Source organism: Panthera tigris, chromosome D2 (assembly GCF_018350195.1).
Source record: "Panthera tigris isolate Pti1 chromosome D2, P.tigris_Pti1_mat1.1, whole genome shotgun sequence".
NCBI lineage: Eukaryota > Metazoa > Chordata > Mammalia > Carnivora > Felidae > Panthera > Panthera tigris.
This window is the reverse complement of record NC_056670.1, coordinates 77,116,053-77,133,300: the sequence shown is the minus strand read 5'-3', so window position 1 is coordinate 77,133,300 and position 17,248 is coordinate 77,116,053. Positions and strand designations below refer to the sequence as shown.

The window sequence follows — 17,248 nt, the reverse complement described above, 5'->3', positions numbered from 1 at the left end:
TTTTGTGATTCTCCATCACCCCATGCAGCTGGCAGAAAACTTCTTTTCTACAAAAGGAGACTGAGGCTCAAGGAACGAAGTAACTTGGCAAAGAGACACAGTGGCGAGAACGCAGGCCTTCTGCCGCTGAGCCTGTCCCCATGACAGGAGCCCACGCTGTGTCCCAGGTCCTTCCTCCAGCGGGCATGTCACAGTTCAGCTGCACGTGGAGGCCCCTGGGGTGGCAGGGCCAACGGGGTGGGGCTGGGGTGGGGAGGGGCACTGTGGGGCACGAAGAGGGGACAGGCCAGCAGGGGGATCACGGCTCCAGCAAGAGGGAAAGGACAATCTACTGTGTTCCCTGCTAGCTTCCCGGCCCAGAGTCAGCAAGGAAAACGCTTCCGGGGGTGAACGAACCACTAGAGACAGAGCCACAGGGAGGCAAGCCAGCGGCATCGGAGAGGTAAATGAGCTCCAACAACTTTATAGACACTCAAAATTGAACATTTGTCCGTTTCAGTTATGAGCTGTGCTTTTCATATTTGGGGGCCAAATTTTTAAGGCGTCGAACATTTGTGGCACGCTCCCTGAAAGGAAGGCTCTGGGCCTCTGCTGATGAGTAAGGCCCCTCCCCCACTTCCCCGGGGGCAGGTGGTAGGAGGCCAGAGTGGGACCAGAAGGCAGGAGCTGGACCCACGCCAGCAATAAAGAGCTGCGTGACCTTGCGGAAAGACTCCTCAGAGCCTCAGTTTCCCCATCTGCCAAAGCAGGCAGTGGCTGTCCCCTGTCTGAACAGGGAGTGGCGAGGGTGGAGCCCAGTCACAGAACTTTTCTCTGGCAAAGGACCCGGCACCTGGGACGCGCTCCGCATCATGAATACAAACACAACAGGGGGCACGGCCTTCCCCACAGAACAGCCCAGAAGGAAGCGCTTTGTCGCAGTCCCAGTCCACACGTCCCCCCTCCCCTGCCCAGGTGTGTGCCCCCAGGTGTGGGCACACCGCACAAACCCCTGGCTCCGTGTGAACGCCAGCACACGTCATGGGACAGGAAGGAATCCAGGTGGCAGCAAAGGGAATCAATGTTCATGAACATCCTCTGTGTGCCAGGCACTATGCAGGCCATTTGTCACTTGAAGCAACGCGACAGCCCATTTCACCAAGAGCAAACGGAGCCTCTGGGCAGGGAAGTCGCTCTACCCAAAGCCACCCTGAGCCGAGCACCATCCTGGTTGCTCTGACCCCAGGCCTCGAGGGCAGACGGGTCGCGCGGCCCCAAGCAGCATCTCTCTCCAGGATGAGCCGTGAACAGTGACAGGAAAGTTGCCGGGCAGGGTCTGCCTCCCCCAGGAAAACAGGTGAGCAGCCGGCACAGGCGAGCTGGGCGAACCCTTTCCCTCCCCGGGCTGTGGGCGCCCCCTCCAGAAGAGGAGGTTTGGACAGTTCATCGTCTCTGCTCCCTTCCAGCCCAGTGATTTTCTGACCTGCAAACCCTGAGGCTCCAGAGGTTCAGCCCCTGGCCTGGCTTGGGAGAAGGCCTGGACAGTGCCCCGTTGGCCAGGGGCCAGGTTCCTGGTTAGGACTTAAGGACGGGAGGGAGGGAGTGACCTGGTGACTCAAGGCTCCAGCTCCCAGGAGGCCTGGTGGTAGGGAGGAGGCGCGGAAGGAGACGTTTTTCTCGTGTACAACTTAATCATGCCTTAAAATTGGACTGCCATTCCCACACCCCTTGGGGTTAATGGGCGCAAGAACGGGGGTTGATGACAAGCCAAAGGGGAGGAAGTCATTCCAGGAGGATGAGGCAAGGAGGCGGTGCCCACTGTTCTTTTCAAGAGACAATGAACTTATCCCACCCAGGTGCTGGGAAAAGCCACACACTCAGGGGAGTGATGATGCAGTTGTCCCCCGGATCAAAGGGACAAGGCTGAGACAAGACACCTGCCAAACGGGCCAGCACTTCTGGGGTCAAGATCCTGGCCCAGGGTGCCTACTTCTCCCGAAAGCCAGTGCATGGAACCCACAGGTGACTCATTTCCACCAGAACACTGGCACAGAAATCAAACTGAGTCGTCCACAGGGTGGGTAGATGGGTAGCAACTCTAAGTACCAGACGGCCCAGGCTCTGGAGAGGGTAGATCTGAGCCTGAGTCCAGCTCTGCCATTTACTAGCCATGTTGGCCCTGGGCAAGTCTGTTAACCTCTTGGAGCCTCAGACTCTGACCCTGTGAAATGGGGACAAATTGTATAACTTGAAAAGATTGTTGAAAGAGATAAGGGCTCGAAGCATGTGTAAAGCATGGTGTCAATCACATCACAGGGGCTCAATAGATATTTGCTGACGATATGGATGCATGGAAAGTAGCAACAACAGAGATGTTATCAGCTGCTGCCACCAGAGTGCCCTCGCTGCCACTTAATTCAGACCAGGGCCGGCTTCCTCTCTAATTTCTTCGAGCGTAAGAGCGGGCATCTCAGCTCGCACGCCGGAGTTTGAACGAATGCCTTGAGTGTTTTTACACAGACAAGGCCAAAGTTTACCTGTTGGGTGTTTGTAAACCTTGCTGAATCCTCAGTTTCTTCTGACGGTCACGGATTGCTTTCCCCCTGGTTCCAAAACCACACAAGTAGCACGAATACCCAGGACAGCTCTCCCTACGCACGCAGAATGCAGTGAAGCCTGGACCCTCTGCAAGGAACAAAGGCATCTACCCGCAGTTCCAGAGGGCAGGGCGGGAGACATGAGGCGGGGTCTGGTCAGCCCTCGATGAGGGAGACCCTGGCACATGGCTGACTGCCAGATACCCTGGGAGCTCGACGCAGGGAGCTGTCGAATGCAGGTTCCTGGGCGAGCTGCATTGAAGGCACACGCGAGATACCGAACCTTCTCCTTTCTTAGCAGGAAGGAGGCAGCTGGAGGGCAGGCAGCCATGGGAAGCCGAGAGTCAGAAGGATGAAAGATGGAAGGAGAAGATGTTCCTGATGCCGACATGAGCCAACCTCTTACAGCCTTTTCTCTTTGGAACGGGGCTCCCGTTGGGGGAACCATCATGATGTGAACCAAGCCCCTGCCCTTGGGAGCTGGAAGCTGGGACTGCTGGCCAGAAGCCATGGCTGTAAATGACACAGATGGCGGGGGGGGGGGGGGGGGGGGGGGGGCCACGTGGCCACAGGTGCACAGGGAGAGGGATGAGGGTGGCTGGAAACAGCCACACCTGCATATGAGCCCATGCAGCAGCTGCTTTTTCTTTCCATTTTTCTCCCCAGATTTGCTCTCTGTGGGTAGAGCTGAACTCAGTTTCCTATTCTGTTATTTTTACTTATTTTCTGGGCAAAATAGAAATGACCAATGAAACGGGAGGACAGACAAAACCGGAGGCTAGCTGAGCGGCTTCCAAATAAGAGAACGATGTTGACTAGCACACCGTCTCATTCCCACCTAAAAATCCTAAGAGTAAAACTAAGCTCTCGGAGGGCCGCCTACATGGCTCAGTCGGTTGAACATCGGCTCTTGATTGTGGCTTAGGTCTCGATCTCACAATTCGTGGGCTCAAGCCTCACCACAGGCTCCGGGCTGACTCTCTCCCTCCCTCTGCCCCTCCACCGCTTGTGCTCGCCCGCTCCCTCTCTCTCTCCTCCCTCTCAGATAAATAAATAAACCTTTAAAAAATAAATAAAATAAAAATAATAACAATAAAAATCAGCTCTTGGAGGTATTAGGGACTGAATCATAACCAGGTGAGAAACAGAACCAGGAATTCCTGTTTGCACAGCACGTCACAGTTTGCCAGGTATTTGCGGGCACATGATGGCACTTGCCCCCACAGTTCCATGGAGCCAGGCGGGCAGGAGTATGTGTCCCCACCACGAGGAGATGGAAATGGGGACTCAGAAACGGTTAGTGACCTGCCCGAGGGCACACAGTTGGCGAGAGTGGGGCAGAGACTCAAATATAGGAGCTCAGTCTCTAAACTGGGAGCTTTGTTTCCCTGGGTCTTCTTTTTTTCATGCCTTTTCCTTTGTCCTGAACGGTTCCGTAACCCTCAGGCCGCTCTGTCATCCCAGTGAGTTGCTGTGGAAATGATTATTGAGGTTATAGACAAAGGACCGTGACCTCGGTGAGGGACAGGGAGACAAAACCCAGCCATCGAGCCAGATTTCACATGCGTCACAGTGGGCGAGACCAGGGCACCCAGTTCTGCAGCCTTCTCCTTCTTTGCTTTGCTCCTCTGCTCGGGGAGAGTCGGAGACTCGATCACCAGCCTCCTAGACCTTCTCCTGATTGTGCAAAAGGTACCAGGGCCTGTAAACCCAAACCACAGTTCATCCACGAACCATTTGCTTTTGGCTGTGGAACCGAATCTCCAAAGAACACACACACACCACACACACACACACACACACACACACACACGTGCTCTAAACTCAGCCCTCGGTCTCTCCCAGCCTCATCTACACCTGCAGCCTGGGGCCTCAAAAGCCCATAGACCCCCATCATGCATCTTCTAGTAGAATTGGTCTCTCCCAATTCCCCAAACCCTTGACCCTTGCCGGGTCCTCTCTAGGGGGTGCTATTGGCATTGTGGACGAGACAGTTTTTGGTTGTACAGGAATATCCCATGCACAGCATCCCAGACCCTCACCAGAGAGATATCAGTGGTGGCCTCTCTGGTCACAGTGACAAGCAAAACACCCTCGTACATTTCCAGACATCCCCTACTGGGCACTAGCCTCCTCGTAAAGCCTGACCAGCAGGTGTATGTTCAGGAGTATCTCTCTCTCACACACACACTGCTCCTTGAAAGCAGGGGCTGTGTCTTACTCACTTCAACCACCACTGACCGCCCCCCCCCCCCTTTCCAGACCCGTGTCAGTCACTCCTGCAGGGTGTACTACAAACTAGGCAGGTCCTCCCTCGAGCAGTGTCTGTCTCCACAGAAATGACAAACATAAATAACCACAGTACGAAGCAGGATGAGACCAAAGAGGCCGCAGGACTTGGCTGAAGGCACACCGCGCCAGGTGTCTGGGGTCCTGGGTTTGAGTCCCACCTTCGCATGTGACTCTGGACTTGTCCCACTTTCCCTTTGGGCACCTGTAAAATGCAACTTGGATCTTCCAGTTTCCCTCCAGCTATAATCAATGTCAAGGGCTCAAACCTAGAGACAAAGAGGAAGGAGGTGAACAGAGGGACCGGGAGCAGCTTCTGTCCAGGTTTCCCAGACGGGGCGCATTTGCTCAGTGCATCTCCGTAAGCGGGTGAAGCCTGTGGTGGGTCGGGCTCTAGGGTGCCTGGCCTACCTGAGGGACTAGCAACAATGCACGAGACGAAGAGGACGCACCGGGCACCCGAGAGTCCGGCCGTGGCATCTACACAAGGAGGGCAGCTCCTGACCTACTTCCTGCTCCCGCTCTCCTCCGAGGAGAATGCCTGAGCCCAGGGCAGAGCCTGTGAGCAGGAGCCCCAGGGGACTCACCTGCGCAGCACAACCGGTCCTGTTCTCTCCAAGACCTCACAGCCTGAGCTGCTCAAAGTCCACGGCTGTCGTAGTCCACTCCCCAATCCCCAGCAAACCCTTCCTTCCAGTTCCAGCTACACCACCCTGAAAACAATCGTGAAGACTCCACTCTGAAACATGTTAAGTGATTCGGAATGGACGAAACCACAGATGAAACCCAGCCTCGGGACATGGCCCCAGACATTTCCAAAGTCACTTCCAAATACTACAATGAAAACAGCTTTTGAAATGTGGCCTCATAGAGAATCCCAGAGAAAGAAGAACACAGAGTTCTTTGCCTTCTGACGAATCTCCGCCCTCTTCTGGCATAAAACAGAAAACAGCACCAGGACCCTTGAATCTCCAGTACCCGGCTGGTAGGGGCTTGGGACGGCCGTAACCCCCACCCCCCACCCCTGCACACTGTCTCAGCGGCAACCGAGCCCCCTTGGGGGCCCTTCCTGACACAGAGCTCCTATTTCCACCTCCCCAGTCCACCCTTGCCTGGAGTCACCCTTTCTCGCACTATCTCGGTTGTATTTAACCCATGGCCACAAGGTCCTGTCCCAGCATCTGGCAGAGCTAGCAGATAAGAACAACAAGGATAACCCTCTGACGATGACGATGATGATGCCATTTTAAGGAAAGACCACCACTGAGAAGGACAACGAACACGGCCTGAGCTCCAAGGCAACAGCGTGCTGCAGAAAGCGCTCTCGGCCAGTGCGGGGAATCAGGACTCTCGAAGTCGCCTTTCGAGGACGTCCAGAGGCCAAGGAAGACTCACGCCGCGGGGGCCCGGGAGTCAAGGACGCCCGAGGGAAGCTCCGCGGGTCACGTGCTCGCCGGAGCCCTGAAGTGCGCTCGGCCCCGCTGACGTAACTATTCGAGAATTTAAAAGTCCCCAACTCGGAGGAAATGCAGTGCAGTTTTATGGCTAATCCACGCGCCGCCGTGGCCCGCCGGGGGTGACCCCGCGCGACCGGGTGGCACCGCTCGAACTCGGGAGGAGCCTCCGCGGGGGTGGCGCACAGCCGGGTCACCGGCGGGGACCCCACTGCGGGCGCTGACCCCGGTCCCCGACCGCAACTGCAAGCGGGGACTCCACCTATGGGCGGGGACCGCGGCCCCGGGCACGCACCCCAACCGCGGGCGAGGACCCGGCCACGCGCGCGCACTCCGACCGCGGGCGGAGACCTCGACCCTGGGCGGGGACCCCGGCCGCGGGCGCGCACCCCGAGCGGTCTCAGCGCCGGAGCGAGCCTCCCGGGCACACTCCCGGGACCCGCCGGCCGCCCCGCAGACACACTCCTCTGCCAGCAGGGGCCACAAATGCGTGCTTCGCCTCTTTCCTGCCCGCAGCCAGTGCCTCCTGGGGAAAGCGGGGCGAGCTTCGGCTACCACTTCCAGCACGCCTTTGTCTGGCGGCCAAGGTCCCGGGGACGCCCGTCTCCTCCCTGACCCCGGGCGCCCGCCCGCGGCCGCGGCGCACTTACCCGCCCGGGGCGATCGCGGATGACTCGCGCGGAGTCGCCTTCCTTCGGGGACGCGGCTGACTTTCCCGAGCCGAGCGGCGGCGCGCGGAGTCCCCACGGCCCGGCCCGGCGACGCAAACTTTCCCGGGGCAACGGCGCGGGGCGGGCGCGGGGGCGGCGCGGCCCCCCGAGGGTCGGGCAAAGTTGCAGCACAAAAGGCCAATGACTGGGAGCGCGGCGGCGGCCGGGCCAGGCTCCTCCCCCAGCTCTCGGCGCTCCGAGCGGCCCGCGCGCGGCCAGCTGCTCGCGCAGGGCGCCCGCCGCGCTCTCCTCCCGGGCCAGGAATGCGCGGGGCCGGCGGCGGCGCGCCCGGGAGCCCCGGGGCCCCGGCGGCCGCAGAGCGAGCGGGGGACGGGCGCAGCCGGACGGACGCGGCGCGGCCCGGACGCGGCTCCCGAACGCACCGCAGGCTACTTCCAGGAGCCTTTGAGTCATGACCACTTGTTACGGGTCTGAGTTTTTCCACGGCGCTTTCCACTACGCCTGGCAAAGGCGGGGAAGGCACCGTGCGAAATGCCTGAGGCCGAGGGCGGGCCCTGGGTCCCAACCCTGCGATCGGCACACAGCTGGGGAGCCGGGAGCAGGCCCCGGAAAAAGAAGGTGGGGATGGAATGGTGCCTCGCTTGTTCCTTGGAGCCAAATTCTGGCTCTTCTGTTTTCATCTGCGGAGACCGAATAACCCTGCCCGACCACAGATGCTTTAGAGTGCGCTGTGCTCTACAGTTTGCCAAACTTGACTGCCTTCTCCTGGGCCGTTGCCCTCGGAAGTAGGCAGAGACTAAAGCCAAGCCGCTTCCCGGTATTTGCAGGGAGCCTGTGTTTCCATTTGCGACTTGTTGGTTGTAATTTTTTCCCTTATAGGGCCCCAGAGCGACTCCTGCGCTAACATCGACCTCATACCCAGCAGTGGCGCTTACCTGCCTGTACCGCCCTGAAGGCTCACCCTTCCTCTGGCTATTTCTGCAGCGAGGCAGAAAGAAGGAAAAGAATTAAGAGTCTGTGGCTATATGCGGATGCCAGGCTTCCTATTTTAAGTTCGGTTTCAAGAAAGCATTGCTATATTTTATATGCAGGGACCAAAGGGCAAGAGACTCACAAATGACTCAACGCTTCCTTTCCTCCTCTTAAAGAAACAGATGCCCTTTGGGATGAGCACTGGGGTTGTATGGAAACCAATTGGACAATAAATATCATATACTTAAGAAAGAAAGAAAGAAAGAAAGAAAGAAAGAAAGAAAGACCCGAGGCTTGATGGCCCTGAATGAGAATTCCATGTAGAATAAAGAAATAGACTTTTATCACCTTCCACTAAAAAAAAAAAAAAAAAAAAAAAATTTTAACACCATGCTTCTAAGAGCCACACTTCTGATGGAAATTTAAATCAATTCCTTGTTACAGACACCTAGGTGGCACCCAGGTGTCTCAGTCCGTTAAGTGTCTGACTCTTGTTTTTGGCTCAGATTATGGTCTCACGGTTTGTGGGATGGAGCCCCTTGTGGGGCTCTAGGCTGACAGCACGGAGCCTGCTTGGGATTCTCTGTCTCCCTCTCTCTCTCTGCTCCTCCCCTGCTCACACTCTTTCTTTCAAGATAAATAAGTGAACAAACAAAATTTTAAATAGACTCCTCGTTCACAATGGGTATTAATGTACCCATTTCACAAATGTGGTAACCGAGACCAAAATCTTCTAATTTGTTTCAGTGTATACCATCCACTATTGGAAAAGCGGGAATTGTAATGCCCAGTCTTCTGTGTCCTTGTGCCCTAATTCCAGGTCATACCCATTTATGGTAAAACAAACAAACAAACAAACAAACAAACAAAAAACCCCACTCTCTACCTTGTTAAGCTCAAGCATTCCAATTAGGCAAAGAGCTAAGATGAATTTGAGGAGCTGTCCCTTCCACGTGAAACCTGCTGGATGCATCTCTTTCATGACAAAGGAAGATACCACTGGGCTTTGAAAACCCAGTGGTGTGGTCAGCCAAGTGATGTCCCTGCACTGAGAATGTCCACATCTTAAGCCCCACGGTCTATGAATACCTGAATTTACATGGCAAAGAGGAATTAAGATTGTAGATGGAATTAAGGTCGCTAATCACCAGACCTTAAAATAGGGAGATTATCCTGGATTATCCAGGTGAACCCCAAGTAATCACAAGGGTCCTTGGAAGTGAAGGAGGGGGGAAGAAGAGAGGTCAGGGAAAGAAGGGTGACAATGGAAGCACAGACAGACAGACACGTGAAGATGCTATGCTAGCTTTGAAGGGCACCATGAGCCAATGAATGTGGTTGCAGAAAAGCAAGGAAGTAGATTTTTCCCTAGGCTTCCAGAAAGGAACACACGCCTACAGACACCGTAATTTGAAGCCAGTTAAGACCCGTGTCGGACGTTTTACCTGCAGAACTATAAGAAAATAAATTTATATTGTCTTAAGCCACTAATTTTGTGGTAATTTATTACAACAGCGATAGGAAACCAAGGCGGTAGGTATCTGGTTATTATTGTGATTTACTCTTTGTTGAAGGATTTTATGAAAGTATCTTGAATTCTAGGAATGTTTCTAGCGTCTAACATTACTCACTGCAGGAGATCACTCTGGCTGAGCAAGGCTTGTCCCTAGCACTCCTCCAAGGCACCTCCACGCTCAAACAGTGCTGTGGTGTTAGGCAGCCGGCGGCCAGACAGAGCCATGGGCCAGTGTAGGATATACTCATTAGAAGACGAAGTCAAAAGGGCACCTGGGTGGCTCAGTCACTTAAGCGTCCGACTGTGGCTCAGGTCATGGTCTCGCAGTTTGTGGGTTCGAGCCCTGCATCGGGCTCTGTGCTGACAGCTCAGAGCCTGGAGCCTGCTTTGGGTCGTGTGTCTCCCTCTCTTTCTTCCCCTCCTCTGCTTGCGCTCTCTCTCAAAAACAAACATTAAAAAAATTTTTAAAAAAAGAAGATGAAGTCAAGGGGAGCCTGGGTGGCTTAGTCGGTTGAGCCAACTTGATTTCAGGCTCTTGATTTCAGCTCAGGTTATGACCTCACAGTCATGAAATCGAGCCCCACATCAGGCTTGGTGCTGACAGTGTGGAGCCTGCTTGGGATTCTCTCTCTCTCTCTCTCTCTCTCTCTCTCTCTCTCTCTCTCTCCTTCTGTCTCTGCCCCTCCCCCACTCTCTCTCTCTTAAAATAAATAAATAAACATTAAAAAAAAAGATGAAGTCAAGAGCTCCCTATATCACAGGAAATTGAGATTCAAATCCCACCAAGTGATGGAGTTGACCCACACCAGAAATTCTCAGCCGGCCCACACGGTTCTGGTCCCAGCCACAGACAGACATGCTGCCCAGGCCGCAAAGCTGAAGCTATAGTGAACGTGCACTCCCTGTCTCCTCCTGCTGGTACAGAGGAGGAAAGATGTGTGCTCGTGCCTTGGGACTTGGGATACCCGGAAACTATAGAAAAAGATGGAATCGCAGGCAGAAAGCACGTGCCTTAGTAACTGCATCCAGGACTGAATCTTCACATCCGAAGGATTTCTTGGGTCTAAGTACAGGGCCAAGGCCTCTGCAGAAATGCTGTCTGTATGAGTGTTTTCAGCACTGTTTTGGCTGCTGTCGTGCAGCCGCTGCTAATCTCTCTTCTAGGGTTTCTGGGGTTACCTTAAAGGCTGCCCGGGAGGCACCCATAGTGCCTATGACCAGAGCTCTCCCACTGTTATTTGTCATTATCTTTGGGTTCCACACAAGATTTTGTTTGGAGAGAAGGTTCGTTTGGAGAGAAGCTGGGGGGCGGGGGTGGGGGGGATAAAATGTGGCAACACTGCTTTATAGAAAAGAACCATTGCTTTTGGAATCCTGGCATCCCGCCTGAGTCTCAAGAAGGAGAGTGACACCCAAGGTCAAAGGCTGCACTGGGACCGGGCAGGTTTCCCGGAAGGAGATTTTTTTTTTTTTTTGAAATGTAAGTAGACAGAACGGTATAATGATATGTATCTTACCCGCTTTCGGTATTATCAACTCACGGCCATTTCTGTTTTGTTCCCATGCTCACTTCCCCGTTGCTACCCAGATTATTTTTGAAGCAAATCCTAGATATCAACATTGCATCTGTTAATATTTCTTTTTAAAAATTTTTTTTTAACATTTATTCATTTTTGAGAGACAGAAAGACAGAGCATGAGTGAGGAAGGGGCAGAGAGAGAAGGAGACGCAGAATCCGAAGCAGGCTCCAGGCCCCGAGCTGTCAGCACAGAGCCCGACGCGGGGCTCGAACTCACGAACTGCGAGATCATGACCTGAGCTGAAGTCGGATGCTCAACCGACTGAGCCACCCAGGGGCCCCTGCATCAGTTAATATTTCTGTTTGAATCTCCAAAAGGCAAGGACTGGGAAGGGAAATTTTGAAGCCTAACTCTTCCTTCCTTTTGCTCTCTCAGCCTCCCCGCAAAGGGATCAGCATTGCCGAAGGATTGCCTACGGTCTGTCAATGAGACCACCACAAACACCAGACCTATCGTCTGAAACTCAGTGCCCGTGAGACCCACTGGACTATTGTTAAAATGCTCCCAGAGATTCTGGTACAGCAGGTCAGGGAAGGGGGGCTCAAGAATGTGCATGTTAGCAAGCATGTTCTGGGCCGAGACGCTTTCCAAACCACACTGCGAGAAAGTCTGAAGCAAAGTTTGGCGGTGCGGGTCACTGGTGGTCTCCAAAAGTGAGGTTCCCTCTCCCTATTTACGGACTTGCTTATGTTCCAATAATCGTGACACATGTGACATGTGACCCTCGGCCAGTGAGACAGAAAGGGAAGTCAGCTGGGCTTATGGAGACACTGCCCTGAGTCTTCAGAGAAGACACAAGATGGTGTATCTCCCGCCCAGATGTCCCCCTGCCTCTTGACGTGGTCTCGAGGGCTCATGCTTGGTGTTGCCGCAGGCAGCTTGAAACGATGACCAGGAGGACATCAGCCAACAGACCACATGTGGGTAGAAGGGGAGATGAAATGAGCTAATGAATTACTCGACCTTAACAGTGCCCTGCCTCTGGACTCCCTGCAGGTGAGGGGATTGGACCTATTATGGCCGAGGTTTTCTCGTATTGGGCCATCTGTTACTTGCGTCCTGAAAAGCATCCTGACGGAACGATCAACTTCAGTGATGTTGAGAAGTGCTCATTTGGCAGATACCAAACCTAAGGCTGCAGAAAGGGATGGCAAGCCACAATAAAGCAAATGAAAGACCATTTGCCAAGGGAGCCTTCTGGACTACAAAAGGCAAATTGGTGCCTAGGAAACACCCCTGCCCTGTCCACTAAAGAAGGCTTGGCTACCTGTTTGCAGTTTCCTTTAATATTCTTTTGTGGCAACGGTATTTTGCTGTGGCTGAGAAGTGACAAGCCACACGAACGTGGGGAGCCAGGCTAGAAACCTGTGCCCAAACTTGCCCAACACAAAAATACCTGCGAACTAATAAAATATTCCCTGAGCATCTGCAATCACTGTCCCGGGTGCCCACGGGGGGGACAAAACCGTATAAGGCAGGACCCTGCCTGGAAAGACAGGCTCAAGCTGGAGAGGCAAGAAGCAGGAGCGTGGAACCAGGAACACCAGCCGACCCCAGGGGTAGCTGGCACTTGTGCCTGAAGAAGGAGAGGGTACAGTGTGTATACTAGAAGTTATTTTTTACGGGCACCTGGCTGGTTCAGTGAGAAGAGCATTCAACTCTTGAGCTCGGTTGGGGTTGTGAGTTCAAGCCCCACGTGGGGTGTAGAGGTTACGTCAGTAAATACAACTGAAGTTATTTCAGTAGGCTGAAAGGAACTTCCATTCTATCCCAAGACTTGCTTCTGCCCCACTGGACCAAGGGCCGCTCCCTGGACTGCCAATGCCACAGCCGGATACACGGAGAAATCTGGGAAATAAGGCCGGACACTAGAAATACACAGGGCTGGCTGGTTAACCGACGGGGAGTACGTGATATCTCCCTGGACAAAGAACACACTCGCTCTTTGCTGGGGGTGTGGGTCTAAATGGAAGTTCATGTATCTGACTTGCTGGCGGGCACCCGAATAGGAGCTCAGGAACACTGAGCCCCTGAATGTTGTCCTCATGGAATAACAGGGCCTCTGGTCGGGGCACCTACGTGTAGCCAGACGGTGTAAACTTGGATACACTCAAGGAGTTTCGTTCAGCCCATCAAAATCACTTATCGAGTACCTGCTATGTTGGGGCCCTGTGCAAGGTCTCTGTGCTCACTCCTAAGGTCAGACGAGGGAATGGCTACTACACGATAGGGGCAAAAAGGGAATATTTCATCAGCCCTGCAAGAGGTACGGGGAGATTTTCCAGAAGAGGGAATACTTAAGGTGAGTTGTAGAGTATAAAAAGGTGTTACCGTATTAAGATTACTCCTCTGGGGATATTTTAATAGTTATGCACTTAACGCATATTATGAAAGAAACGTAATTAGCACACCAAACCTCTAACTTCCCAGAGATTCCCTGGGACAGAACAAAAGAATACAAGGAAATACAAATGAAGCAGTAGAAAGACAAACAGTAAGTAGATAGTGATACGAACGGTCTATAGATAAGGTAAGCCTTCAAGGTGGTACATCACTAAATGACATTGCTGAAATGTTGAGCTAAGAAAAGAAGGAAAGGGGGCGGGAGAAGAAACATAGAATGCTCTAGGTAGTGAGCATGAAATCTATTCTTGAATCTACCGAGGAACGTTTTGTGATAACGAAGTCTATGATTAGCTCATTCAACAAAGATTTCTTGAGCACCTTCAGTGGGTTAGGTCCTCCTAGGTGCTGGCAGACAGGCGTGGACAGAAGTGACAAACCCCCTGCCTCGCGGAGAATACCTTCGGGATCCGGGCTGGTGGCCACCTACATCAATTGCCAAACGAAAGGCAAAGATGATTAGGGCCTTGAGCTGTTTTTGTCTTCTAATGCCTGTGTGCTGTCTCTTGAACCAGAGTGTGGTCGGCTTGCGGGCAGAAAACCTAGTCTCCCCCAGTGCTGTCCCTGCACGGGCTTTGTCCCTGCTGTGCTGACTGTCGGCCCAGGGCTCATCCCTGCCACCTTTCCCCTCTCCTGGCAGAAGGGTCCCCTCCCCCAGGACCAGCCTCCCTCAGCCTTTCCAGCTAGGACCTCACGGCACCTTAACGTCCTTCTTCTGCAGCAAGACAGATCTCAAGGCTTCCCCCAGCCACCAGAGACCCAACCCCAAAAAGCACGCTCACCTAACAGGTGATCCCCTCAGCTGCCAGCTGGGAAAGGTGGCAAAGATACTTCCCACGTGACGGCTTGCTCTCTGCCTTCCCCACTCAACAATCAGATAAAGGAAACCAAAAAGGCAACTGAAAAACTTTTTTAAAACTATAGTACTCGTTAACATTTGCGAGCATTTTGCTACCCAGCTGGCACTCTGCTAAGTGGCTTTTGTCTCTTCTCTCGTTTAATGCTCCTATGAGCCTTTGTGGCTATTGTCCTTAGCTGACAAAGGAGAAAACGGACCTGGGGGTCTCTATCCCAGCTGGCATCCAGCAGAACTACGTTCACACACAGGCTGTGTGTTTGTGAACCCAAACCCCTAACCAGTCCACACTGACCAAGAGCTAAGCTTCAAGTTATTTAAAAAAAAATTTTTTTTAATTTATTTTTGAGACAGAGACAGAATGCGACCAGGGGAGGGGCAGAGAGAGAGAGGGAGACACAGAATCTGAAGCAGGTTCCAGGCTGTGAGCTGTCAGCACAGAGCCCGATGTGGGGCTTGAACCCACGAACCGTGAGATCATGACCTGAGCCGAAGTCGGAGGCTTAACCGACTGAGCCACCCAGCCGGGCGTCCCTAAGTTACTTGTGTATGCTCTGAACCTGTCAGCTGAAAATATGCCATGAGGAACCCAGGACCAGTGCCCGGCTCTGTCATGTGAGTTCAGCCATCATGCTAATAGAATATGATGTACTTCATAGTAAACTCTGAGGAAGCTCTGTCGTTGTTATTTGTTTGTCAGTTTTTTCTGGAAGGAATCACAGCTCTGGGCTTCTCAGAGAAGTCCTCGCATTCCACAAAGGGCTGTCCAAGCGGCGAGGTACATTCCTGAACCGCAACCCATCAAAACTTAGCTGTATGGGCGGAGAGAAATATTTGTAAGGCGGGATTCAGGCCTTCAAAAAATTCAGCCATTACCTCCGCCCATGCTAAAATGAAATGTCAGCCTGAACTCAAAAGACGTGCAGGAAATGTATGGGGCAGCTTTCCACAGGACTCCTTACCTCGTCGGGAATTTCTAGACAGGGCCTTGGAATTTTCCTTGAGTGCGCACAAAACCCACGTTGCCAGAACCTGTGCTCAGCTCGGCCCGCATTTGAACTTGGCCTTGTCCTAATTTTGTGTGAGTCACTGACCAAATGGGAAGGAAAGCTTTGCCTGCCGGAATGTCTTCCTGGGCAGAAAAGTAATCTTCTTCAGGAGTCAGCGTCCAGTATCGGTGTGATATCGGCATAATGGTTAAAAAATAAGACATTTGATGAACAGCTGTCGTGTTGTGAGGGCCCAGAGGGGCTGGGAGTGAGGGGTGGTTACAGGGTGCGGTTCAGTCTACACAGATGTCTCATTTCCCCCCCAGACAACATCAGCATCTGCAGCCCGAGTCTTTGATTGGTCTCTATACTCCTTAGACCAGCTCAAAGGTTCTCAAACTTTGCCACACAATCGAATCACCTGGGGAACTCTCAAAGTGCCCTGTGCCCCAGCCACACCCCTATATCGATTAAATCAGAAACTCTGGGAGCCCCACCCAAGCATCAATATTTTTTACAGCTCTCTAGGAGATTTCTGTGCGCAGCCAAGGTTGAAGCCAGTGCCCTAGATCCTTGCCACTCACAGGGTGGCCCGTGAACTTAGCAGCGTCTTGAGCTCTGATGTGTGAATAAGTCACCCAACACCTTGTATGATGCTGATTCTGACTCAGCAGGCCTGGGGTAGGACCTGAGAGTTTCTGCCTGTCCAACAGGCTCCTGGGTGATGCTGAGGCTGTGAGTTTAGGGAGCCACATTGGGAAGAGCACAGCCCTAGAGCAGTGGCTCTCTGGGACCAGCCTTGCCCACTGGGGGACATTTGGCAGTTAGCTGGGGACATTTTCGATCGTCTGACTTGGAAGATGTTTCTGGCATCTAGTACTGCTTAAACATCCTACCGGGTGCAGGACGGCCCTCCGCAACAACTACCCAGGCCCCGACGTCGATGGTGCCGAGGATGAGAGTCCCTGCCCCCCATCTCCTAGCACGGGACCTCTATGTAGGAGGCCCTCGGCTGGAGGGAGGGAATAAAGGCACGAGCGAATGGCTTATCGCCACCGTGATTTTGTTGTTTAGTGGAACTAACCTCGTCAACAGTCAACAGATAGCTTTCGAGGGATGTAGACACACCATCTACCCGCTGGACAAGATACAATCGATCTACAAACATCCGTTGAGGGCCTACTATGCGCAGCCTACTGTGCTAAAAAAATAAGACCAGGCCCACACCTTGTCGCTCGCTCTTAAAAGGGCCAGCCCCGAGCAAGCGCTTCCCACTCACTATCCCGCTGAATCCTTGAGAGGTAGGGGCTAACTTTATAACCATTTTATAGATGAGGAAACTGAGGTTTCAAGTGATTCAGCAACCCGACTGAGTCCCTGAGTCCCCGTCCCAAATAAGTGCCAGATTTGAACCCAGGTCTGTCTGGCTCAGACACCCACGCTCTTCTGTAAAGGATGAACTCCTATATGAGAAACTGTAATCTATTTGTCCCTGTCTTAAAATTGTGGTCAGGCTACAGAAAACACTGTTGATGCTTGGGTAGGGGGTAGGAGGGAGGGACTCCTGCAGAGCTGGAGGGTTGAGAGAGCTTCACAAGCCCCACATTTGGTCTTGAACAGGAAAGTGGTCCCGAGAGGGCTGATGAGGAGGGGGAGGGGGAGGCAGAGGGTCACCCTGGGGACAAGGGCTTGTGATTCTGCTCAGCATCTCTCAGCCGCGCTGAAGTGCCTGCCTCAAACCTGTAAAGTCTGGATCTGCCTCTGTATATATTTACACCTTTCTCCACATTTTTATGTCAAACGAGAAGAGATTTAGAAGGGAAGGCACAGAATATCCTTCACTGGACTTGTAGAGCCTATGGCTTTTCAGAACTGGGGGAAGGAGCCGAAAAGTGTCACCACCTCCCCCCGTCGGGTCAGTTAGAGCTCCCAACCCCAGAAC

General features: G+C 53.2%; 1 protein-coding gene across 3 annotated transcripts in view; it reads right to left on the bottom strand.

The window, feature by feature from the left end:
• The window catches only part of TACC2 (transforming acidic coiled-coil containing protein 2), a 182,650-nt gene that overhangs the window by 118,685 nt on the left and 46,717 nt on the right, over positions 1-17,248 (bottom strand). Inside the window, exon 1 of one of the 3 annotated variants that reach the window (XM_042960094.1) lies at positions 7,926-7,983. The exons of 1 other annotated variant lie outside the window; for it this stretch is intronic. The gene's annotated coding sequence lies outside the window, so the exon portion shown is untranslated. Of the gene's footprint in view, positions 1-6,969; positions 7,211-7,925; positions 7,984-17,248 lie in introns of those variants that run through there. One more of the 3 variants, XM_042960093.1, reaches the window with a different exon arrangement.